Source organism: Artemia sp. Qi Xiang Cuo, chromosome 4, assembly GCF_049724085.1.
Source record: "Artemia sp. Qi Xiang Cuo chromosome 4, ASM4972408v1, whole genome shotgun sequence".
NCBI lineage: Eukaryota > Metazoa > Arthropoda > Branchiopoda > Anostraca > Artemiidae > Artemia > Artemia sp. Qi Xiang Cuo.
The window spans coordinates 22,081,596-22,109,481 of NC_142797.1; the positions used below are offsets into that span (position 1 = coordinate 22,081,596).

Sequence of the window (27,886 nt, forward strand, 5' to 3'; positions counted from 1 at the left end):
CCCTCCTCAACGCCTCGCTCTTTACGCTAAAGTTTGACTTTTTCTCACAACTCTATTTTTTAAAACAATAAAAACTTTTGCGTAAAGCGTGAGGCGTTGAGAAGGAGACAGCCCCTTTCATATGCGGACTAATTTCTGTTCGTTGTAAGTTATAATGTCGCTCCTTACTTTCAGTTTAAAAAACTTGTTTTTTTTATTTTACTGATCAGGAGGGACCTGAATTGTGGACTTGCACAGCTTGTTGATTTCGAGACCTACATGGAGCCTAGTGGATCACCCCGTCTTGATGAGTGCCTTACAGACAATCTTGGCTTTTTTGAGCTGAATGCTCTTTTTTTTGCGAGTGACCACATGGCTGTTATAGCCAGATGTAACTTTCGCATCCCAACACCGATTAAGCATGAGCAGGTTATTCGGAAATAAAAAAAGAGATTAGGACGGTTTCAGAGTACGATTACTACCCAAAATCGGAAAGTCTTTCTCAAGGAAGGTCCTTACAAGGTTGTGCAGCAAATCAACTGATAGTATCAAATTCTAACGAAAATCATATACCATCTAATAAGAAAGTATATCAAACAGTTCGTGGTAACGATCTGTAAGTAAGGAGCGACTCGGTTCAATAGTAACCGAAACTCTAAAAAAACAGAATTTTCATATCAATAGATGCATCAAAAGAATCAGTTTATTGTGCTGATTTCAAATATATAAGATTCATCAAGTTTAGTCATACCCATCAAAAGTTACGAGCCTGAGAAAATTTGCCTGATTTTTGAAATAGGAGGGAGGGGGCATCTAAAATTCAGGGAATATATATGAAAATTATATCATCAGATTCAGCGTACTGAAGAACCTTACTGTATAAGTTTCAAGCTCCTATATACAAAAATGCGGATTTTTGCTATTTTTGTCAGAAGACAACTCACGGATGCGTATTTATTTGTTTTGTTGTTTTTTGTTTATTTTTCCAGGCGTTATCCTATTGAAATAACGATCCTAGAAGATCGGGAGAGGGTCTTTTCGAACGGAAATTAAAAGTTCTAATGCCCTTTTTAAGTGACCAAAAAGATTGGAGGGCAACTAGCCCCCTCTTACGCCCATTTATTTCCCGAAGTCATCTGATCAAAAGTTTGAGATAGCCATTTTGTTCAGAATAGTTGAAAGATCAAGCAACTATGTCCTTAGGGGTAAAATGACCCCCCAGAGTCTGTGGAGAAAAGGCCTGTAAGTTATAAAATTTGACCATTGTTTACGTATAGTATTTTTTATTGGGAAGTACACTGATATTTTTTTTGTGGGGGGGGGGGGATTTGGGGCTTGGGTGTATTTCCATAGGGATAATCTTCTTTGGGGAGGAAAATTTCCGGGGGATAGGGGTGAATTTTCCAGGGAAAATTTTACACTGGGGGGATTTTGCCAGAATGTCTATTGGAAATTCTTTTTAATTGTCTTAGATTCTCTTTGCCAACTCAATTTTGCGTGTGAAGATGTTCCAGAGGAAATATCTGGGGGCTATTTTCCGCGTGTTTTGATTTCCGGAAATAAGTTTCCACGCAAGGGGGCATTTCAGGTGTGAATAAGAAACCGATATTTTTCAAATGAAAGTATGCTAAGGATAATTTCCCCGGCTGAATTGTCCGCAAGTTAATTTAACGGGAAGAGGGATTTTCAGCGACGATCGAACTGTCTGTTGGGAAATTGACGGGGGGAGGAGGTGTGCTGTACGTTGGATGAAATTTCTTTTTGAGAAGTTTCCAGTGAGGGGGGGGGGAATTTCGTGGAGGGTGAGTCCGATTTACCAGCATTATTTGAAAGCTGAACAGAAATTAAATTTAAAAAAAAGTTTTTTTTAACTGGAAGTAAGGAGCAACATCAAAGCTCAAACCGAGTAGCAATTATTCCGTATATGAAGGGTTGCCCCCTCCTCGATACCTTGCTCTTTAGGCTAAAGTTTGACTGTTCGTCTCAATTTTTTAAGAACGGCTACTGAAACACAGGAGCCGTTTAATTAGATTAGGAATCTTATTTTAAAGGGCTATTAAAGCGCTAATAGCTTTAGTGTAAAGAGCAATATATTGAGAAGGGGGCAACACTTTATATAGGGAATAATTTCTTGTAATTAATAAAAGAAATTTGTATTAATTTGTTTGTTTTGAGTTTTTATGCTGCTCCTTACTTTCAGTTAAAAAAGATTTTTTTTTTCTATTTAATTAAGCAAAGACACAACCTGGTTTGACATCACTTTTAAGAAGGTTATTGGAGAAAAGCAGAAAGAACACAAAAGCGGGCTTTTTCTTAGTGGAGACGATCGAGTGGGATTCGGGAATGTGGGTAATGACGGTTTTCGTTTGCTTTGCCAATTCTGACTACAATATAAGAAGAGTTTTACTATCAAACTTCAAAATGCCTCGACAAAAGAATGCGTGGGAGTTGTTAAAGAGACGACTCCGTTGATAGGGAAGTTTTTCCATTTCCTCCCGTCAGACAGACGGAATGATGACCTGTGATTCTCAGGCAAAGACTGAAGCTCTTGCTGAAACCTTTGCCGAGTTTCCTAGTCTACATGACAACGGTTGAGAAGTCCCTGACTTGTTCAGTGCATAGATATCGCCCTTGACTGCTTTACTCATTCAGCTCCGAAAGTCTAGCAGGCGCTATAAAGCCCTAACGTAACCAATTCATCTGGTCCAGATGGCATACCAAACGCTGTCCTTAAGCACAGTGGTTCCGAACTAGCCGGCTTTTGTCATTATTCTTCCAGCTGTGCTTTCACTTTAGATCCTACCCAGAGGCCTGGAAGGCTGCCTACGACATCCCTGTTCCCAGACTAAATAACGAACCCAGCACATACTGGTTCATACCTCCTTTGTTGCATTGGTAAGGCCTATAGTGCATTTCTAATAAAAACTCTTTACACATACCTGAAGTCAAATAACCATATAAGCCATAAGAAGTAGGGTTTTTGCCGGAAACGCTTGACTGCCATTATGTCCAGCATAAGGAGTGGATTGAACTTATGACCAAAGGTCATGTTACAAGGCCGCCAGATTTCCTAGTGAAAAAGCTTTTGATAAAGTCTGGCATAACCGCCTGTTGAAAAAATTGAAGCACATTTAAGAATTCCGTGGGTGTCTACTTGAGGTTCTTTGAAGTTTTCTAAGAATCGTAATCTCTGTGTAGTCCTCCTAAGGTTTACTTCCAGCTAGTATATAGTATAAACTAGGGCTCCTCAAGATATGACCTGGAAGTCACCCTATGGAATCACCACCCTTTGGAAATCACCCAGATCATTACCGAGGTAAGCCTTTTTGTGCTCTTATGATTGACTGGTGTATATAAACGTCACTGTGACGATTTTATTAACCCTCTACACCATTTTACTTACGACACGATGGTCCTTGCAATTGCGTATAAGCATGATGACTGCACAAGCTTCTGCTAATGCTACTACTAAAAACTCAATGCAGCACCAAGCCGCCTGAGCCCACAACTACGTACGCTCCTCTTCCACCCCGATCTCTTTAAAGCATCCCTCTTTACATCCTCCCAGGAAGTTCCATTTCCGACGATCTGTCATCTTTTATCCGCAGAACGTGCCCTAGCCATTTCTACCTTTCTCTCATTATAGCTCTAGAAAGCGGGATTGAATCATATTCTTCGTGCAGCTTACTATTTGAAATATGGTCAGTCAGACGGGTACCCAAAACAATCCGTTTACTATTTCTCTGGAAAACATATAAAAAATCCTCCTCCATTTTTTGGAGCGCCCAAGCTTTAGAACCGTACTTAAGCGCTGTCATCACTGTAGCTTCTAATATTCTAATCTTGGTTCGCCGGCTTATCATCCTATTCCTACGAAAAATATCAACTTTTAAAAAACACTCTGAATCTTAGCTATTCAACTTTTAACATCTTCACCGCACCCACCGTCTTTACTAATAATGCTACCAAGGCAAGTGAAGCTGTCCCCTAGATCGATCTTCTCCTTACCCAGCATCACTTCTTCATCTTCACTTATTCCTAACCTTAGCGACATTTTCAAACCTTATCTTGCACCCCAAACTCTCAAAACGTTCATTTTAGCTTCTTTACCATACAAGGATATGACCTTCGCTAAAGCTGTTCTATCGGCTGAATCAAACGCTTGCTCATAATCTATAAAACTGAGGACCAAAGGTGTTTGATAACCCAGACACTTCTCACTTATTATTCTAAGAGTGAAAATTTGATTGATGCAACCTCTCCCCTTCCTAAAACCACACTGTTTCTCTTTTAAGACTTTATCTACAAGTTTAAAAAGTATCATCATGCTAAGTAATTTGCTTTCTACAGAACCAGGCCAATGCCTCTATAATTACCACGCTCACTCGTATCACCTTTTTTATAAAGGGGTTTAATTAAAGTTTTCCTAAAATCACGAGGCACTTCCCCCTTTTCAAAATCATATTCAAAGTAATGTGTCTCTAGCTTCACAACCACCATCTTTAAAAAACTCACTTACCATACTATCAGCACCTAGACTTGTTCCTGAAAACATGCCTGTTCTTTGAAAGAAAGCTCAGCAGGCGCTATTCCAGGGACAACAAATCAGCAAATGGTTGATGAGTGGCATTTTAGGCCTAAAATTTTTAGCGGGCTGGCGCCTTCATAATTATCTTCAACTAAAAATTAAATTAAAAAGAGCGGAAATCTCAATTTTACCTGATTGCCTGTTCTTTGTGAAATTTTAAGCGAGTACTAAGAGCGAAACATTTTAAACTCGCAAGATTTTTTACAAGTGAAATTCATGGGTCTCTGTGCTTTGGCTGTGATTTGACAGTTCCGGACCCCTGACTCCCAGCTATTATTGGCATAAGAAACTAAAGATCTAAAAATGCAATGCTTAGTCAAATACGCCAATTATCTGCATCAAATTGCTTATCTTTTTTCTCTTATCAGTAAGAATTTGCCAATAAGTCATTTAATCAAGAAGTCTGAAGTTGAATTTGGTCTTTGATCGGTGTAATGAAAGGTTTTATTTGTGACGAATGGATTTTAGTTAATATAAGGGTTATATCACTCTAAAATATTTAAATAGGTATGTCAAATAGGTCAAATAGATGGGAATTTTCCACCCTATATCACCTAAAATTGCTTAGCATTTTCCAAAACTCTCGGGCTATTCGAATCTCAAAATGTCTACTCGTTCTCCAATATCCATCGGTGAACGGCTGAATACCGTGAAGGGAATGCCCTATATTTTCTGTATTTCAGATTTCTCTTTTTTTCGTATTCAAACGTTTCTATCTTTTTCGATTTCAGAATCTCGTAAAAAATTCAATATTTTTGCCTAGGCTGATTTGAAATTGTTTAAAGAGAATTGTCGGTAAATAAATAAAAAAAAGCGTGCTAGCCTGAATTGACGGTAAATTCAATGGTGTGGCCTGCAATTGATCTCACAATTTAAAACGGTTATCAGCAGGTTGGGCCGATCCAAAAGAGAAAAATTGCCAAAATCTCGACGCCGTCCCAAAGCTGACAGGAACCTTAAGCCAAAGTTAGTCCATCTTTTCTGGAATTTATTAGAAGTTTACAATATTTGCAATAAAAATTCATACTGTAAAACTGAAATTCATTTAACAAGACAAGGGGTTCAACTACTCAAGTATTAAAAGAACTAACTAAAAAGAAGAAGCTAATTCCCCCTATTGACACCGCCATAAAAAGCGTTAGTAAGTATAGGTATAATAATTTGATCAAAATCATTAAATAAAAACTGAATACTTTAAATAGACTTTTTATCAAAATTATTAAGTAACAATTTAATAAAAATTTCACAATTTTTCTAATTACAGGCTTTATGGGCATTTAAGCAAAAAATCGGAAATTAATTTGATTAGATACATTCTAAGAGCACACTGGCTATCCATGACGTATAAAACAAAGAAAAAATAAATAAATGAAAAATAAAATCCAATAGCCGAGAAAAACGAGGGTAGTGTCGGCAAGTATAAAAATATGAAGTGAAAATAAGTAGATATTTCGACAAGTCGTCCTCAGTGCCAAGAAAGAAATAACAACGAAAAAAAATGTAACTTATTGAAGTAAACTTCACAAGAGAACAAATACACACTGTATTTGTTTCTTGTCGTCCCAATCACCAGGTCGTCCCCGAATGAGGTGAAAGAAGGTCATCAGGAAGGGTTTAAGAGAAACTGGAATTTCTTGTACGTGTCTAAAGAGAGACGTTTTTGAATAGATTGGTATGGAGATGGGGTGTGCGTAGTTGTGTTGACCCCAAGTAGCTTAGTGCTGCAAAGAGTTGATAGTAATAGTAGTAGGAAGGGTGAAAAAGATTTTGAGTCTACTCATCACTGAAATTTTTTTTGAATTTTTACAATTTTCCCAGCTCGCTCCCATATTAAAATCAGGCTGCTTAGTGTTGCCTGGTTGCACGGCTCCCTGCCTTGATGTTTAAATACACCAGATTTTCAAAATTGCTTTAAAAAAATTAAATTATAAACGTCTTCGGTGATAAAGATATTATCTACGGCTACGAATGTTCGATTGTCATTTGCAAAAGCGGGTGAAATGTACCACATTTTGTACGATTTTTTGAATGAACAACTGACAAATTTCCAAAAAATTGCTCTTTGGGTCGCTTGAACACGAAAAAGGTGGGAAAATCGGAACACTGATCGTTGATGCAGTAATGCATTCTTCACAAGACGTGGAATTAAAACATATAGAACGTTCGAACACGTTCGTGTTCCACAATTTTATCCTTAAATTCTTATGAAAATCAATTGTGTGTCGTTTAAGCTAAGCATATTAAAATATTGAATACCCTTAACATAACTCTCATGCTACGTAACGGAAACATAAAAATTAATTTTTTTTTTTTTTTTTATTAAGCTACTTTTTACATCACATTAAACACTTGACTGTCGAAGTCCCAAATAGCTATGTCGTGTGAAAAACGGGAAAAAGCGGAACATAATTTTTTAAACCCGGAATTCTTGATCTTTGTCGTATTAATTTTCGAGGATCACACTGCCTTTCCATGACGTACAAATAACAGTTCAATATGGACAAATTCCTACATTTGATAGTGAAACAACAAAAAAATCTCTGGATATTTTGGTCACATATACAGCGGCTGTCTTCAGAAGATAAACTAAAACAATACAAATGAAAAGGTCGACATATATTGAAAACAACAAATTAATTACATATTCTTCAATGTCTTATTTTCCTGAAATCAGTTACAGATGCAGTAAGTTTATCTCATTCATTAACTCTCAAAACAAAAATCAATAATAAAAGGTCTTTGGTGGTAAAAGAATTCTCTAGGCCTACGATTATTCGATTATGTTCTTTGCCGAAACCGCTGGTGTTTACCACGTTCCATATGACTTCACAGTTGAACAACGGTCGAAGTTCCAAAGTACTATTCTTAAAATCGCTTGAAAACGGAAAAATAGCGCTTTTGAAAAACAAACTAATAACAAGATGTCTTTGATCATAAAAGAAATATCTACACCTACGATTATCCGACTGAATCATTGTTCAAAACGTGCGGTATGTACTACGCTCTATATGATTTCACAATTGAACAACGGTCGAATTGCCGAAGAACCCTTCTGAGAAAAAGTGGGGCATAATTTTCAAGAATTGGAAATCTTAATTTAGATCTCGTCAGAGGGAGTCTATGAATGTCATTTTTTTTAATTTATTATGAAGCCAGTTATGATTATTACATTAATTTGCTTTGGAAAAACAAATCAGTTCTAGAGCGATTTTTGATGATAAATACACCTCTACAGTCTACACCTACGATTTATCGATTGTGTCATTTGCCAAAACGGGTGATATGTACCACGTCCTAGAAAAGGGCGATATGTACTAAGTCATAAGATCGTTTTTAGAGTCGAATGAAATGGAAAAGTGAGGCATAATGTTTCTAAGTTGGAATGGGTAGTGTTGGCCGTGTTACAGAGAATTCTTGCATACCGTTTTTCTTTATTATTGATAAACCATTTAAGATTATTGCATTCAATTGCTTCCGAAAAATAGACAATGATAAAACTTCTTTGATGATAAAAGAAATCTTCTTTTTGGTTGTGTACTTTAACAAAACGGGGCAATACGTACCACGTTCTGTATAATTTCACGGATGAACAACTGCTGCAATAGACAACTGTTTGCATGACAATTCACACATGTGGGCTTTGGAATGCACTTCTACATGCATTTTCCGCAAATCATGGAATGAAAAATCCACATGGCTTGAAACTACTTTAGAGGGGCTGGGGGACATAAATGGTAAAAATTTATATTATTTACATTACATTATAATAATATAATAATTATTATATTATAATAATATTATTACTATAATAATATTATTTACTTTTAAATTTTAATATTATTTTATTCTACTGTTTGTCCTGTTTAATTTGACACCTCATTTACGAATTTTTGACCATAATTTATTTTTTTAAAACATAGACTTCATCAAAATAAAAATTTTTTAATAAAAATGAAAAAATAAATAAAACCTAATATAGTTAGCTGAAAACCCTAGACCATTTTTTTAACCTGGAGTTTAATTTGAATTTTCTGAAGATTTATGTTTTATATACTTTTGATACACGTTTCTTTGGAAGCATTTGAGGCATATTAATAAAACTATTTGTAATTTGTTTGTCATGTTATAGTAAATATTTTAAACACTGCAGCATGGGAAGTTCTTTTTATTTTTATTTATACATCACTTTGTTGTCATGAATAGGCTACTGGGTAATTTTTTAACGAAAATTCATAATAATATAATAAATTATATATTATGTTACATATTTTACATATATATATATATATATATATATATATATATATATATATATATATATATATATATATATATATATATATATATATATATATATATATATATATATATATATATATATATATATATATATATATATATATATACCTATATGTTTGTTACGGTAAATGTCCGGAAATTGGTTAATGTCGAGATTCACCGGTGAATGTCCGAAATACCGTTTTTCTCCTTGGATTTAGTCACCGCTGCCAGTCATTTTTTTCAAATTAGTGCAAGGTTTGATGATGACACATTTGGTTAGATTAGATTATGTTTGGTTAGACGATGTTAGTTTGGTTAAGGTTAGCTTAAGTAAGGTTTTTAACCCATTTCTGATATTTAGATTTAGGTATCTTTCATGATTCCTGAGAAAAGTGTACCTGAAGTGAAAAAAAGATTAATCTCGGAAAATTTGAATTAAAGTTTAGGTTTTAGAAAAATAATGACTGTTTTTTTAACCCAATTGTATTAAGTTTTTTTATTTTATTTGTTTTTTATTTTTGTCTTTTAAAATAATTTTTTTATTATTCATTAAAAAAAGATAAAGCTAAAAAGATAAAGGTTTGAGGTGTCAGATAAAAGGGTCACTGAGGTGTCAAATGAAGCAGGACAAACGGTAAAATAAAATAATGTTGAAAACTAAAAATCTTAAATTCTTACTTATTGTATCAGCGACCAACCTTAATATTTTTATTATGATTTTTCACTGATGATTTCTAAGTTACTTACTAGTGTGGCAACAGACAGACTTGGTTAGAGAAAAATGGGAGGGGGTTGAAGAGGTATATATTAAAACTTGATATACTACTTGACAATAACACTGGTGCGGTTAAGGAAGGAAATGAGGTTAGCAGTTGGTTTGGTATTAAATCAGGAGTTAAGCAGGGTTTTGTTCTATCCCCCTTAATATGGATCATTTTGATGGATTTTGTCTTAAGGAGCACAGGAAAGGAAATGGGAGACCACAGAATCAAATGGGGAGAAAAATCTCTCCTGGACTTAGATTATGCTGATGATTTAAGCATCCTTGATGAAAGTGTAAGCAAAATGAATGAGCTTTTAGAGGTTTTGCGAATTGAGGGTGCTAGAATAGGTTTGAAAATTAATGTTAAGAAGACCAAGTCACTAATGCTAGGAATAAGTGAAGATGAAAAGGTGACATTAGGTAACGAAAAGATTGATCAGCTGGGCAGCTTCACTTACCTTGGTAGTATCAAACATTCGTGGTAACGAACTGTAAGTAAGGAGCGACCCGGCTCAATAGTAATCACAACTCTTAAACAACGGAATTTTGATACCAGTAGATACATCAAAAGAATCAGATTTTTATGCTGATTTCAAATATTTAATTTTCATAAAGTTTAGTATTTTCCTTTTTTTTTGTCTTTTTTTTTAGTCCCATGTTTAGTCTAAAAAAAAATCGCCTTATTTTCGAAAAAGGGGGAAACTCCCCCTAAAAGTGATATAATCTTAATGAAAATCAAACCATCATATTCAGCGTATCAAAGAACCATACTGTAGAGGTTTCAAGCTCCTATCCGCAAAAATGTCAAATTTTGCATTTTTTGCCAGAAGAAAGATCACGGATGCGTTTTTATTTGTTTGTTTTTTTTCCCCAGGGGTGATCGTATCAATCCAGTGGTTGAAAAATATAGCAAGAGGGCTCATTCGAACGGAAATTAAAATTTCTAGTGCCCTTTTTAAGTGACCAAAAAAATTCGAAGGCAACTAGGCCCCCTCCCACGCTAATGTTTTTCCCAAAGGCACCGGATCAAAATTTTGAGATAGCCATTTGTTCAGCATAGTCGAAAGCCTAATAAATATGTCTTTGAGGATGACTTAGTCCCCCACAGTCCCCGGGGGAAGGACTGCCAGTTATGAACATTACCCATTGTTTACATATAGTATTTGTTATTTGGAAGTATGCTGACGTTTTCAAGAGGGATTTATCCTGGTGGGTAGTTTTTTTTAACTGAAAGTAAGGAGCAACATTAAAACTTAAAACGAACAGAAACTAGTACGTATATGAGGGGTTCTCCCCCTAGTCGATACCTTGCTCTTTACGCTAAAGTTTTTTTAGTACTTTCAAAAAAGCTATCTTTTCTAATTAAACCACCTTTGTGATTCAGGGGTCGTTCTTAAAGAATAATTGTTTTAAAAAAACTACGTTTTTTAAAGAGTTAAAGAGGCTGAGTCACAAGTTCGAACCTTAAAACGTACAGGGATTAGGAGGTACAGTTGGGGGGCTGCCGCCCCCCCCCCAAACCCCCCGCTTTCGCAGCATTTAAATAAAAAAAAAACAAGTTTTTTAAGATGAAAGTTAGGAGCGACATTAAAACTTAAAACGAACAGAAATTATTCCGTATATGAAAGGGGCTGTGCCCTCCTAAACGCCTTGCTCTTTACGCTAAAGTTTGACTTCTCACAACTCTTTTTTTTAAACAACAAAATTTGCACGTTTCTTAGTTGGAGCTTGGGCTACAAAATGCGATCACCGCTGTCTCTCTGCGACCGCTAGGACCGGAAATCGCTTCACATTGTGGTGTTAACGCTTAACGCCTCTTTAAAGAGGCACAAGTGTGCCTCCTTGATTAGCTCGGCAACGGAAAAACCCAACGGTTTTTTTTGTCAAAGTCTCTGCAATCTATTTTTGAGGCAAGCAAATACAAAGTAAGATTTTTGTTTTTCGACAAAAAAAACTTCTGGGAAGCAGCTGGGATTTTTGGATGCTTGCAGTCGTTCTTGTTAGGTTGAGAGGACTATTTTGATCTAATATAATGTTGAAATACTTTGCTTTTAGGAATTTCAACAATTAAGGTTTTAAGCTCCCAGGCCCCATGTTTCAAAGCAGTGGAGACTTACCTGTAACCTGAAGGCCGACTGTGATATTCTTCTGGAGACGCCTGTTATGCCGAAGGATTTAATGGATTGGATTTAAAAAAGAAACTGAGCTTCTTTTTTAAACTTTAAATTCAATATAAACCCAACGCCTCGCTCTTTACGCTAAAGTTTTTATTGTTTAAAAAAAAAGAGTTGTGAGAAAGTCAAACATTAGCGTAAAGAGCGAGGCGTTGAGGAGGGCACAGTCCCTTTCATATACGGAAGCGGGGGTTTGGGGGGCGGCAGCCCCCTAACTGCACTTCCTAATCCCTTTGCGTTTTAAGGTTCGAACTTGTGACTCAGCCTCTTTAACTCTTTAGAAAACGTAGTTTTTTTTCAAATAATTTAAAAAAGAAACTGAGTTTCTTTTTTAAACTTTAAATTCAGTATAAGATAAGATAAGATTTATTGCAAAAAGCCTGTGGGCCATAGCAATACATAATACAATCTACAAACCAACACTCAGGAACAAAATACAACTTTAGATAGAAAAATAAAAAAATCGAAAAATAAAAAGAACAACCAAACGAAGAAAAAGAAACACAACAAGGTTCGACTTTTAACCAACAACCAGCGGATAATAAAATTCAAATCATAAAAATAGTATCAGGCTGTCCCCTGAAACAATATTACTTATATTTGGTCCCTAAACGAAGAAACTTACACGCACAACTGTTTAATAGCACATGCGTTCCTCTCAGCCATCCGCTCTATTAACCAGCATTCGCTCCCAAACACTCGTCCGAAACATTCATTCCGCAACTCAGACAGCTCTTCACACTCGGATACAAAATGAAATAAGTTTTCCTTCACCAATCCACACATTGGGCAGAAATAAGGGCCAGCCGCCAGCCTAAACTTTCCCAAAAATTTCCTTCTCTCACCTAAATCCAAACTATCCCCTCTTACCAACAACAAATTCTTCAAATCCTCTTTATTCAACCCAAAATTAAAATAAACCTCCTCCTCCCAACAGTATTTGGCTTGGGAGTAAAACTTCAAAGACATAGATTGGTCCTTATGAGCTTGCCACTCTTGGATTTCTTGGTCCTTTAGGATTTGCTGGACTTCCTTCCATACTGACACGGTTTCATCCATAGGGCCTTTTCCTTCATTCCACATCTCCGATATAAAAAAATTTCTCTGACAGGGAATCGAACCCGGATCTTCCGCCTGACAGTCAGGAACAACGACCATTGTACCACAGAGACACTTACGGAAATGTTATTTTAGTCTCCCGTATCTATTTTTGATGCAAGCAAATCCCCACAAAACTTGATATCTGGTTTTTGGAAAATAGGAAAGGAAGGATTGGATTGAGGTAAAATTTTAGGATAAGCTCCCAGGCCCAAGGAAAGCTTATCCTCTAAATTTCAGCCCGATCGAACAACGTTAAAGGGAGGCTGTGGTGGGAAAAATTAACATGGGCTCTTATAGGAAGACGAGGTTTTTCGTAAATGTAAATTCGGGGGATAATTTTTTCGGTCTGAAAATATCAAATGGCCTTAACAAGTTGAATTCCGCTTCGAATGAGTCCTCATTCACCCGGATCCGTTGCCAACTGTGGCCTGTAGGCGTGGCTGATAAAAAAAAAGAGAAATGAACATTGTGTGGCTATATTTGTTTTTTGGAAAATAGGGAAGGAGTAATCGTATTGAGCTGAAATTTCGAAGATAAGCTCCCGGGCCCTAGGAAAGCTTAACCTCTAAATTTCAGCCCAATCGGATAACGTTAAAGGGGGGCTGTGGTCGGAGGGTCGAAACTTCCGGCCCACTTTTACCCATGAAGATAAAGTCGGAGGGGGTGAAATTTTGCACGTTTCTTAGTTGGAGCTTGGGCTAAAAAATGCAATCATAAGCTAACCTAATCTAACCTTTTCCGACGAGTATGGTTAGGTTAGGTTAGGCTAGATTAAGTTAGGTTAGATTAGGTTAGGTTAAGTTAGGTTAGCCCACGTACGCTACACTTACGTTAGGTTAGGTTAGGTGAGAGACAGGCAAAAAGTTAGGTGTATGATTAGGTTAGGTTAGATTAAGTTAGGTTAGATTAAGTTAGGCTAGGTTAGCCTACGTAAGTGCGCGAACTGAGGCTAACCTAGTCTAACCTAACTTAACCTAACCTAACTTAATCTAACCCAATCATACACCTAACTTTTTGCCTGTCTCTCACCTAACCTAAGCTAACCTAAGTGAAGCGTGCATTGGCTAACCTAACCTAACTTAACCTAACCTAATCTAACCTAACTTAATCTAGCCTAACCTAACCTAACCATACTTGTCAGAAAAGGTTAGATTTGGTTAGCGTAGAAGGAGCGCGCATGACTAGGGCAACTACAAAAACCTAAAATAAAAGAGAACAAAACTACACTCTAACCAAACCAGAACTAAAAAGCCCTAGGGTTTGGGTAGATCTTTGCATAATTGAATGATTTTGTTGTATTATTAACTCGGATTATACTTCTACTCTAAATAGATCTCTAAGCTAAGACTCCAGATTAAACCTGTATGCTCAAGACCTTCTGTAAAACTAAAATAAAAAACAACTTTAACTAAAACTCTAAGCTAAGACTCTAAGCTAAAACTATAAACTCTTAACTATAACTAAACGAAATGAAACTTCAAACATAACTAAAACTCTAATATAGGACATAAATGCAAAATTCAAAACTCTTAACTAAAATTAAACTAAACTAAAACTCTAACAAAAACTATAAGCTAAGACTCTAAGATAAAACTATAAACTCTTAACTAAAACTAAACTGAACTAGAGCTTCAACAAAAACTCTAAGCTAAGAATATAAGCTAAAAAAAATAAACTATTGAATATAAATAAAATAAACTATAACTATAAAAAAAAATATATTATAATAATATAATATAAAACTATAAAATATTAAATAAAACTAAACTAAAAGAGAACTAGAAAAAAAACTCTAAACTATGACTCTAAGTTAAAACACAAAACTCTTAACTAAAACCATACTAAACTATAAATATAAAAAAAACTCTAAGCTAGGACTATCAGATAAAAATCCATAAACTCTTAACTAAAAATAAAATTAAATAGATCTACAAAAAAAACTATAAGATATGATACCATTATAAAACTATAAAATCCTATTTAAACTAAACTAGAAATATAAAGAATACTCTAAACTACGAATATAAGATAGAAACTCTAAACTCTTAACTATAACTAAACTAAACTTTAACTCTAACTATAACTCTAAGCCAAGACTCTAAGCTAAAACTCTAAACTCTTAACTAAAACTAAACTAAACTAAAACTCTAAGCTAAGTTTCGAAGGTAAAACTCCAGACGCTTAACTATATCTAAACTACACTAGAACTTTAACAAAAACTCTAAGCTACGACTCTAAGCTAAAACTCTAAACTATTAACTAAACCTAAACTAAACTAGAAATTCAACAAAAAATCTAAGCTAAGACTCTAAGCCAAAAACTCTAAACTCATAACTAAAACTAAAATAAACTAGAACTCTAACAAAAACTCTAAGCTAAGACTCTAAGCTAAAATTCTAAACTATTAACTAAAACTAAACTAAACGAAAACTCTAACTAAAACTCTAAGCTAAGACTCTAAGGTAAAACACTAAACTCTTAACTAAAAGTAAAATAAACTAGAACTCTTACTGAAACTCAAAGGTAAAACATCAAACTCTTAACTAAAATTAAACTAAACTAGAACTCTAACAAAAACTCTAAGCTAAGAGTCTAAGCTAAAAATCTAATATATCTTATAAAACTAAAAGAGAGCCCTAAATTTGACACGATGTAAAGACACTATTGTAAAACACTTGACTCATAGCATATAGTAAAACAAAATCGAAATCTAATTAACACTAAAATTTTAAAAACCATATTCTCAAATAAATTTAAACTAAAATAGAAATCTAACAAAACTCAGAGATAAGAATCTAATGTAAAACTATAAACTATTAACTAAAACTAATCTAAACTAGAACTATAACAAAAACTGTAAGCTAAGACTCAGCTAAAACTCGAGACTCTTAACTAAATCTTAACCAAGCTATAACTTGAATTAAATATATAAGATATTAATATAAGATTAAACTCTAAATTCTTTAATTTAAATAAACTAAAATATAAATATAAATAAAACTATATTATAAGACTACTTTTTAAAACTCTAAACTCTTAATTAAAAATAAATTAAACTAGAACTCTAAATAAAACAATAAGCTATGACTATAAGCTAAAAATTATAAACTATTAAATAAAACTAAAATAAACTAGAACTATAATTAAAACTCTAATTATAAGCTGAAACTCAAAACTAAAACTAAACTAAACTAGAACTTCAACAAAATCTCTAAACTAAGACTCTAAGCTAAAAAAACACTAAACTCTTAACTAAAAATAAACTAAACTAGAACTATTAAAAAAAATATATTAAGAGAATCTAATATAAAATTATGTAATAATAAGTAACACTAGAATTAACTAAAACACTAATCTAATACTCTAAGCTAAAAATCGAAAATATGAAATATTAATCACATAAACTAAAACTCTAAAACAAACTATAAGCTAAGACTCTAAGCTAAAACTAGAAACTATTAACTAAAACTAAAACTAAACTAAACTAAAACTTCAACAAAAACTCTAAGCTAAGACTATAATCTAAAAACTCTAAAATATTAACTAAAACTTAAATAAACTAGAAATATAAAAAAAACTCTAATCTAAAACTTTAATCTAAAAAACTCTAAACTATTAACTAAAACTAAACTAAACTAGAACTCTACCTAAAACTCTAAGATAATACTATAAGATAAAAAACTGTAAGCTATAGACTAAATGTAAAATATACTAGAACACTTACTTAAACTCAAAGGTAAAACATCAAATTTATAAATGAAATTAAACTAAACTTCAACTCTAACAAAAACTCTAAGCTAAAACTCTAAACTATTAACTAAAACTAAACTAGAAATTCAATAAAAACTCTAAGTTAAAAACTCTAAACTCTTAACTAAAACTTAACCAAACTATAACTTTAAGTAAAACTCTAAGCTATGACTACAAGATAAAAGTCCAAATTCTTAACTTTAAATAAAACTAAACTAAAATATAAATCTAACTAAAACTCTAAGCTAAGAATATATTGTAAAATATAAACTCTTAACTAAAAATAAAACACACTAGAAATACAACTTAAACTAAAATTTAAATAAATCCAAAAATAAGATAAAACAAAACTAAACAGCAACTCTAACAAAAAAAAACTATAAAAACTAAGCTGAAAAAGACCCCAGCAACAACTCTAACAAAAAATCGATGCTAAGAATAAAAGAAAAGCCTCTCTACTATAAAAAAAATATACTATAACTTCAACATAAACTCTAAGCTAACACTCTAAGCTGAAAACACTAAACTCTTAACTAAAACTAAAATAAACTAGAACTCTAACAAAAACTCTAAGCTGAGACTAAAACTAAACTAAACTAGAAATCTAACGAAAACTCTAAGCTAAGACTCTATACTAAAACTCTAAACTATTAACTAAAACTAAACTAAACTAGAACTTCAACAAAAACTCTAAGCTAAAAACTCTAAACTCTTAACTAAAACTTAACCAAACTATAACTTTAAGCTAAGACTCTAAGATAAAACTATAAATTCTGAAATTTAACTAAAAATAAAATAAAATATAAATATAAATAAAAATATAATATAATAATATATTTTAAAATATAAACTATTAAATAAAACTAAACTAAAATGTAACTCCAACTTAAACTCAAAGTTAAAAAATCAAACTCTTAAATAAAATTAAACTAAAATATAACTCTAACAAAAAAAAACTCAAAGCTCTTGAATAAAACTAAAATAAACTTCAATTCTAACAAAAACTCTATGCTAATACCCTAAGCTAAAACTCTAGACTAAAAATAAAATATAATAAAAATTCCACATAAACTCTAAGCTAATACTATAAGCTAAAACTCTAAACTAAACCTAAACTATACTATGACTTTAACATAAACTCTAAGCTGAGAATCTAAGCTAAAACTCTAAACTCTTAACTAAAACTAAACTAAACTACAACTCTAACAAAAACTCTAAGCTTAGAATCTAAGCTAAAACTCTAAACTCTTAAGTAAAACTAAACTAAACTAGAACTCTAAGCTAAGACTCTAAGGTAAAACACCAAACTCTTAACTAAAACTAAACTAAACTAGAACTCTAACTGAAACTCAAAGGTGAAACATCAAACTCTTAACTAAAATTAAACTAAACTATAACTCTAACAAAAAACTCTAATCTAAGACTCTAAGCTAAAACTCGAAACTCTTAACTAAAACTTAGTCAGTATCATAAAATATTAAAAAATGGGGGAGGGGAGGGGGAGGAGGGAAGGGGGAGGAGGGGAGGGGGAGGAGGGGTGGGGGAGGGGAGGGGAAGGTGAGGAGGGGGAGGAGAGGGAGGGAGAGGGAGGGGGACCCTTTGGGGGCCAAGGGGGGGGAGGGGGCCTTTGGGGCCTGAGGTGTGCTTTGGGGGCTGGGGGTGGGCCTTTAGGGCCGGGTGGTCCTTTGGGGACCTGGTGAGGGCCTGGGGCACCGGGGGTCCTTTGGGTGTCTGGGGGGCCCTTTGGGAGCCCTGTGGACCTTTGGGGGCTGGGGGAGGGCCTTTGGGGGCCCGGAGAGGGCCTTTGGGGGTCTGGGGAGGGCCTTTGGGGATCTGGGGGACCTTTGAGGATCGGTGGCCTCCTTCGGGGTTGGGGTGGGGGGATCGGAACCCTTTGGGCTTGTGGTAGGGGACCTCACAACATTGTTCAAATGGAACTTGTGTATTATAAGGACCAAAGAGTTTCACCCTCAAATCCTCTTCTAAAATCATCTTTTAAAATCATCTTTTAAAATGTCTCTAACTGTTTCGCCGAAATAATTCCATAACCTGTCTAAAACAGTTTCGCCCAAATAATCCCAAAACTTAAATTCAGCGTGTTCCTTTTGCTTTTGGTATCTCTGCGCTAAGGCATTTCAGATTAATAAGAACCCTGATTCCCGCGATAAAACTATTCATCGCTAAGATGTTTCTTTGAGACTTTTTTCCATGGCGTGTGGTTATTAATATCTTTTGGAGTTCGACCAAAAGAGTTGTTTCCGAGGCAAAGAGATTAATGACTTGGATCTATTCCTGGAGAAATGTTGACAGTATCTGTCAGACATTATTAAACTTTGCCTGGAAACAATTTGATTAATGAATGACAGCACAGGTGTTCCAAATTCCCAATCGATTACGCAATCAATTTCTCAGAAATCCATTTCCCCTAGGGAGGCTATGCCCATATAAGGAGCCCTGTTCGGATCAATAGGGTCATTTCTACTCACAAGTGTGCCTCCTTGATTGTTTTAAAAAATAGGCTTGTGAGAAAGAGTCAAACTTTAGCGTAAAAAGCAAGGCGTTGAGGAGGGGAAAGCCCATTTCATATACGGAATAATTTCTGTTCGTTTTAAGTTTTAATGTCGCTCCTTACTTTTAGTTAAAAAAAAACCTTTTTTTTAAATTTAATTATTAGTAAAGACCGTGGGAGCAGTGAAGATGTCAAAGTAGAAAAGCTAAGTTTCAGGGTGTTTTTTTCATAGTTAAAAAGTGTTTGGAAGAATAGGAAGATAAGGCTGCAAAACCAAGATTATAATAAAAGAAGCCACAGAGACGGCAGTGGTCAAAAATGGCTCTGAAGCATGGGCGCTCCGAAGAGCGGATGCAAATTTGCTAGATGTTATCCAGAGAAGTTGCCTACGGATTGCTCTGGGTACCCGCCTGACTGACCGTATTTCAAGCAGTAGGCTGTACGAAAAATGTTGTTCAATCCACAGTTGCCAGGTGGTGCGCATTTGCGCAATTTTGGCACTTTTTTTAGTTGATTGCGCATTGAATTTTTCAAATTGGCGCATTGCGCTGATTTTGCGCATATCAAAAAATGCGGCGCAAAGTGGGTGCATTTTACCTTCACAATAACAATGAAAAAACTTAAAATTTTAAAGTCTATTGTTTACTGACAGATTCAGGAATCTGTCTATAAAGAAAGGTGGAATTTTCAGAACCACGTAGGGATTCTCATATCGCATTCCAGGCTCCATGACGACCTATATTTTAAATTATTAAAGCCTGCATTATCCTTAACGTGAGAAACCAAATACGGGAAAGTTGTCAAATTTTGATAAAAAAAAAAAAATACAGAAAAGAGTGGGAAAAGCTGACCTTTGTTCGACATAGCTCAAGCAGCTCTTTCTGTCTTAAGCTTACCCATCAGCAACTTCTTCGTCGAGAGAGTGTTTTCTGTTATGAATCATGTCAAGTACAAAATTCAAAACAGGATGCACCTTAAAATGCTTAACTCTACTGTGACCATCCGACTTAGGCTAAATTGCCAGGGAAAGTGCTGCAGGGATATTGATCCTACACCCGCTATGCTGAATAGATTTACCATTGACATGTATGACCTCAAAAAACCATTCAATGATAATGAAAATGAAGATGAAACTCTTGAGGAAATTTTGGGTGATATAGAAGGAGGGTTTGCTGTCTAACTTTGAGAATGATCTTGAATACTAGTCGAAGATAAATACAATATATGATAAAAAATGTACAAAACTAATTTGAAGTTCATTAAAAGGAAAACACAAATGAAATAACAATCGGAACTGTTGAAGGACCTTGCCAAAGGCAATTTTGTCCCATATGTATGTCTTTGGATTCTGTTTCATGACAAAATCTCAGAATATTGTCTTTGGCCTGCAATTTTATAGATAGTTGTATTAATAGCGGCTGGTCTTATTTCTTATCTTTGACTTGGTCGTTCTAGTCGTTCTAATTTATATTTTGAAAGCTACGAAAAATTTTGTTCTCATAACTAAATTTGAGAATTTATACCTTTTTCAGCTTTGAATTGCAATGTCATAAAAACATTGTATAAAGAAGTAAACTTTGATGTCACTTACCTAAATGACATTTTGGAGAGATTTGACCTTCAAGGATCATGCCTCTCTTTAGTTCTACATTAGAAAATCCTATCTATTAGTTATTTTAATCAAATGCGCCTTTAACTTCCACGTTTTTTGTATGACTTGTCTATATTGCACGACCTGTATACTGAGTACCTATTTCTTTTTTTAGTTCTTTAATCACAATTTCTATTGTTGATAGGGAATAATTCATCTTATCATCCAAAAAGTAATTTAAAATATCACCTTTGATTTGGCAAGTATTTTTTTTTTGTTAGATCTTCTGTAATTCCCTTTTTTATTTAATTCTCTGACATACCAGAGAACTAAGGAAAATATCTTTCTTGTCAAGCCAGAGACTGAGAACAGAAAATTTCGACCACAAAAGCGCATGCAATCAGTCAAAAATGCTTCACTGTTTCAGATTTCGGAATATGGTGCCGAAATCTGTCAATGAAGACTGAATCCTACCAATTTAAAGTTCTAGTATTCTGAAAAGCAAAATTCACGCTATCTGGTAATATTGTCTCTGATTTTTTCTTTTTTTCCACTCATCCCTTCAAGATCTAATTTACCCTGAATGTCGAACTCCACCCCAAATTATATAGGTAAAATGAGCCGATGGCGTATTTTCGCTTCCCTTGATGCGCAATCTAAAGTCAGGCACCTGGCATCACTGGTTCAATCCCTCTTTCTAGGGCTATAATGAAAGAAAGGTTGAGATGGATAGGGCACGTTGTGAGGATGAAGGATGATAGATTGCCGAAGATTGTCCTTTGTGGCCAACCGTCCAGGGCTAAACAGAAAGCAGGTCGTCCTCGTCTTTGGTGAGAGGACGTCATAAAAAAGATTTAAAGGAAATGGGAACTTCCTGGGAGGATGTGAAAAGGGAGGCTTTGAATAGAACGGGATGGAGGAGGAGTGTGCGTAGCTGTGTTTGGCGTCAGGCGGTTTGGTGCTGCGGTGAGTTGTTAGTAGTAGTAGTAGTACATGATATATAACTTGATACATTAAACTTGATATATTATAAGTAGAGGTGACCGTAAAGCCCCCACGATAACACCACCCCTTCGAATCCTGATCCGGACACTTTTTTTTAAAACTCCCACGCGAACACCAAATATGGGCATAGAGTCCCTCGGGGAGATGGATTTCTGAGAAATTGATTGCGTAATCGATTGGGAATTTGGAACACCTGTGCTGTCAGTCATTAATCAAATTGTTTCCAGGCAAAGTTTAATAATGTCTGACAGGTACTGTCAACATTTCTCCAGGAATAGATCCAAGTCATTAATGTCTTTGCCTCGGAAATAACTCTTTTGGTCGAACTCCAAAGATATTAATAACCAAATGCCATGGAAACAGTTCTCCAAAAAACATCTTAGCGATGAATTGTTTTAGCGCGGGAATCAGGTTTTTTCTTAATTTGAAATGCGTTAGCGCAGAGATGCCAAAAACAAAAGGAACACGCTGAAATTACGTTTAGGGATTATTTGGGCGAAACTGTTTTAGACAGGTTATGGAATTATTTCGGCGAAACAGTTAGATACATTCTAGAATATGATTATAGAAGAGAATTTGAGGTGAAACTCTGTGGTCGTTATAATACACAAGTTCCATTGAACAGTGTCATGAGGTCCTCTACCCCAACCCCAAAGGGTTCCGATCCCCCTACCCCAACCCCAAAGGGTTCCAATCCCTCTACCCCAGCCCCGAAGGAAGCCACCAGTCCTCAAAGGTCCCCTGGGCTCCCAAAGGGCCCACCGGCCCTCAAGGTTCCCCCAGACCCCCCCCCCCCCGGGGCCCAAAGGACCCCACCCCCCTTTGGCCCCCCAAAGGGGTCCCTCTCCCTCCATCTCCTCCCTCCTCCTCCCCTTCCCCTCCCCTCCTTCCACTTCCCTCTCCTCCCCTCCTTCTCCTCCCCCTCCCCCTCCCCCTCCTCCCCCTCCCTCCTCCCTCCTCCTCCTCCTACTCCCTCCTCCCTCCCCCTCCTCCCTCCTCCTCCTCCCCTCCTCCTCCCCTCCCCTTCCCTCCCCTATTTTTTATACTTTTTTTGTGCATTGAGACACAGAACGACCCCCTCCCCCAGTCCCTCCCCCCCTCCAAAGGTCTGATTTTTCAAAGTTCATTTCGGTTTTCTTTCATTGAAATGCAAGAGTTGGAATATTTCAGTAGTGTTTGGTTGTGGTTTACCTTGTCACAGTTACATTTTCTTGATTTTTCAAAGTTCATTTTTGAATTTCTTTCGTTGAAATACATGAGTGAGAATATTTCAGTAGCGTTTTGTCGTGGTTTACCATGTCACAGTTACATTCCCTTGATTTTTCAATGTTCATTTTTGATTTCTTTCATTGAAATGCAAGAGTTGGAATATTTCAGTAGTGTTTTGTCGTGGTTTACCATGTCCCAGTTACATTCCCTTGATTTTTCAAAGTTCATTTTCGATTTTCTTCGTTGAAATGCAAGAGTTGGAATATTTCAGTAGTGTTCTGTTGTGGTTTACCTTGTCACAGTTACATTCTATTTATTTTTCAATGTTCATTTTGGATTTCTTTCATTGAAATGCAAGAGTTGGAATATTTCAGTAGTGTTTTGTCGTGGTTTACCTTGTCACAGTTACATTTTCTTGTTTTTTCAAAGTTCATTTTGAATTTCTTTCGTTGAAATGCAAGAGTTGGAATATTTCAGTAGTGTTTTGTCGTGGTTTACCTTGTCACAGTTACATTTTCTTTATTTTTCAATGTTCATTTTGTATTTCTTTCGTTGAAATGCAAGAGTTGGAATATTTCAGTAGTGTTTTGTCGTGGTTTACCTTGTCACAGTTACATTTTCTTGATTTTTCAAAGTTCATTTCGGATTTCTTTCCTTGAAATGCAAGAGTTGTAATATTTCAGCCGTGTTTTGTCATGGTTTACTATCTCAGAGTGATATTTGCATGAATTTTCAAATTTCATTTTGGATTTATTTCGTAGAAATGACTGAGTTTGAATATTTAGGTTGTGCTATGTTGTTGTATTCCTTATCACTGTTACATTATTTTAATTTTTCAAATTTCATTTTGGATTTCTTTAGTTGAAATGCAAGAGTTGGATTATTTCAGTAGTGTTTTGTCGTGGTTTACCTTGTCACAGTTACATTCTCTTGATTTTTCAAAGTTCATTTTGAATTTCTTTCATTGAAATGCATGAGTGGGATTATTACAGTAGTGTTTTGTCATGGTTTACCTTGTCACAGTTACATTCTCTTGATTGTCCAAAGTTCATTTTGAATTTCTTTCGTTGAAATGCAAGAGTTGGAATATTTCAGTAGAGTTTTGTCGTGGTTTACCTTGTCAGAGTTACATTTTAATGATTTTTTAAAGTTCATTTTGAATTTCTTTCATTGAAATGTAAAAGTTGGAATATGTCAGTAGTGTTTGTTTGTGTTTTAACATATCACTGTTAAATTTTCTTGATTTTTCAAATGTCATTTTCTATTTCTTTCAAATAAAAGAAAGAGTTCGAATATTTAAGCATTGTTTGGTCGTTGTTTACCATGTAAAAGTTACATTATCTTGATTTTTCAAAGTTCATTTCGGTTTTCTTTCTTTGAAATGCAAGAGTTGGAATATTTCAGTAGTGTTTTGTTGTGGTTTACCTTGTCACACTTACATTCTCTTGATTTTTCAAAGTTCATTTTGGATTTATTTCGTTGAAATGCAAGAGTTGGAATATTTCAGAAGCGTTTTGTCGTGGTTTGCCTTGTCACAGTTACATTCCCTTGATTTTTCAATGTTCATTTTCAATTTCTTTCATTGAAATGCAAGAGTTGGAATATTTCAGTAGTGTTTTGTCGTAGTTTACCTTGTCACAGTTACATTTTCTGGATTTTTCAAAGTTCATTTCGGTTTTCTTTCATTGAAATGCAAGAGTTGGAATATTTCAGTAGTGTTTTGTTGTGGTTTACCTTCTCACAGTTACATTTTCTTGATTTTTCAAAGTTCTTTTCGGTTTTCTTTCATTGAATTGCAAGAGTTGGATTATTTCAGTACTGTTTTGTCGTGGTTTACCTTGTCACAGTTACATTCTTTTGATTTTTCAAAGTTCATTTTGGATTTCTTTCGTTTAAATGCAAGAGTTGGAATATTTCAGAAGCGTTTTGTCGTGGTTTACCTTGTCACAGTTACATTTCATTGATTTTTCAAAGTTCATTTCGATTTTCTTTCTTTGAAATGCAAGAGTTGGAATATTTCAGTAGTGTTTTGTTGTGGTTTACCTTGTCACAGTTACATTTTCTGGATTTTTCAAAGTTCATTTTGGTTTTCTTTCATTGAAATGCAAGAGTTGGAATATTTCTGTAGTGTTTTGTCGTGGTTTACCTTGTCACAGTTACATTCTCTTGATTTTTCAAAACTCATTTTGGATTTCTTTCGTTGAAATGCAAGAGTGAGAATATTTCAGTAGAGTTTTGTCGTGGTTTACCTTGTCACAGTTACATTCACTTGATTTTTCAAAGTTCATTTTCGATTTCCTTCGTTGAAATGCAAGAGTTGGAATATTTCAGTAATGTTTTCTCGTGGTTTACTATGTCACAGTTACATTCCCTTGATTTTTCAAAGTTCATTTTCAATTTCCTTCGTTGAAATGCAAGAGTTGGAATATTTCAGTAGTGTTCTGTTGTGGTTTACCTTGTCACAGTTACATTCTATAAATTTTTCAAGGTTCATTTTGGATTTCTTTCATTGAAATGCAAGAGTTGGAATATTTCAGTAGTGTTTTGTTGTGGTTTACCTTGTCACAGTTACATTCTCTTGATTTTTCAAAGTTAATTTTGAATTTCTTTCATTGAAATGCAAGAGTTGAAATATTTCAGTAGTGTTTTATCGTGGTTTACCTTGTCACAGTTACATTTTCTTGTTTTTTCAAGGTTCATTTTGAATTTCTTTCCTTGAAATGCAAGAGTTGGAATATTTCAGTAGTGTTTTGTCGTGGTTTAACTTGTCACAGTTACAAAGTCTTGATTTTTCAAAGTGCATTTAGTTTTTCTTTCATTGAAATGCAAGAGTTGGAATATCTCAGTAGTGTTTTGTCGTGGTTTTCCTTGTCACAGTTACATTTTCTTGATTTTTTAAAGTTCATTTTGAATTTCTTTCGTCAAAATGCAAGAGTTGGAATATTTCTGTAGTGTTTTGTCGTGGTTTACCTTGTCACAGTTACATTCTCTTGATTTTTCGAAGTTCATTTTGAATTTCTTTCGTTTAAATGCAAGGGTTTGTATATTTCAGTAGTGTTTTTTCGGGGTTTACCTTGTCACAGTTACATTATCTTGATTTTTCAAAGTTCATTTTGAATTTCTTTCATTGAAATGCATGAGTGGGATTATTACAGTAGTGTTTTGTCGTGGTTTACCTTGTCACAGTTACATTCCCTTGATTTTTCAAAGTTCATTTTCGATTTCCATCGTTGAAATGCAAGAGTTGAAATATTTCAGTAGTGTTTTGTTGTGGTTTACCTTGTCACAGTTACATTCCCTTGATTTTTCAAAGTTCATTTTGAATTTCTATCGTTGAAATGCAAGAGTTGGAATATTTCAGTAGCGTTTTGCTGTGGTTTACCTTGTCACTGTTACATTCTCTTGATTTTTTAAAGTTCATTTTGGATTTCTTTAGTTGAAATGCAAGAGTTGGAATATTTCAGTAGTGTTTTGTCGTGGTTTACCTTGTCACAGTTAAAATCTTTTGATTTTTCAAATTTTATTTTCAATTTCTTTCGTTGAAATGCACGAGTTGGTTTATTTCAGTAGTGTCTTGTTGTAGTTTACCTTGTCACAGTTACATTTTCTGGATTTTTCAAAGTTCATTTTGATTTTCTTTAATTGAAATGCAAGAGTTGGAATATTTCAGTAGTGTTTTGTCGTTGTTTACCTTGTCACACTTACATTCTCTTGATTTTTCAAAGTTCTTTTCGGTTTTCTTTCATTGAAATGAAAGAGTTGGAATATTTCAGTAGTGTTTTGTCGTGTTTTACCTTGTCACAGTTACATTCACTTGATTTTTCAAAGTTCATTTTGGATTTCTTTAGTTGAAATGCAAGAGTTGGAATATTTCAGAAGCGTGTTGTCGTGGTTTACCATTTCACAGTTACATTCCCTTGATTTTTCAAAGTTCATTTTGAATTTATTTCATTGAAATGCAAGAGTTGGAATATTTCAGTAGTGTTTTGTCGTGGTTTACCTTGTCAGAGTTACATTTTCTGGATTTTTCAAAGTTCATTTTGGTTTTCTTTCATTGAAATGCAAGAGTTGGAATATTTCTGTAGTGTTTTGTCGTGGTTTACCTTGTCACAGTTACATTCCCTTGATTTTTCAAAGTTCATTTTGAATTTCTTTATTTGAAATGCAAGAGTGAGAATATTTCAGTAGCGTTTTGTCGTGGTTTACCTTGTCACAGTTACATTCCCTTGATTTTCAAAGTTAATTTTCGATTACCTTCGTTGAAATGCAAGAGTTTGAATATTTCAGTAATGTTTTCTCGTGGTTTACTATGTCACAGTTACATTCCCTTGATATTTTAAAGTTCATTTTCGATTTCCTTCGTTGAAATGCAAGAGTTGGAATATTTCAGTAGTGTTCTGTTGAGGTTTACCTTGTCACAGTTACATTCTATTAATTTTTCAAAGTTCATTTTCAATTTCCTTCGTTGAAATGCAAGAGTTGGAATATTTCAGTAGTGTTGTGCTAGGTTTTACCATATCACATTTACATTTTCGTGATTTTTCAAAGTTCATTTTGAATTTATTTCATTGAAATGCAAGAGTTTACTTATTTCATAAGTGTTTTGTTATGGTTTTACTTGAAAAAGTTACAAACTCTTGTTTTTTCAAATTTAATTTTTAATTTCTTTCGTCGAAATGCATCAGTTGGATTATTTCAGTAGTGTTTTGTTATGCTTTACCTTGTCACAGTTAGATTTTCTTGATTTTTCAAAGTTCATTTTGATTTTCTTTCATTGAAATGCAAGAGTTGGAATATTTCAGTAGTGTTTTGTCGTGGTTTTCCTAGTCAGAGTTACATTATCTTGATTTTTCAAAGTTCATTTTGAATTTCTTTCGTCAAAATGCAAGAGTTGGAATATTTCTGTAGTGTTTTGTCGTGGTTTACCTTGTCACAG

At 34.5% G+C, this 27,886-nt stretch overlaps 1 protein-coding gene across 1 annotated transcript in view; it reads left to right on the top strand.

The window, feature by feature from the left end:
- The first annotated feature begins 4,987 nt into the window (after positions 1–4,987).
- Positions 4,988–27,886, top strand: part of LOC148952887 (uncharacterized) — a 53,598-nt gene continuing 30,699 nt past the window's right edge. The window contains exon 1 of the mRNA XM_089087816.1: positions 4,988–5,074. The gene's annotated coding sequence lies outside the window, so the exon portion shown is untranslated. The remainder of the gene's footprint in view (positions 5,075–27,886) is intronic.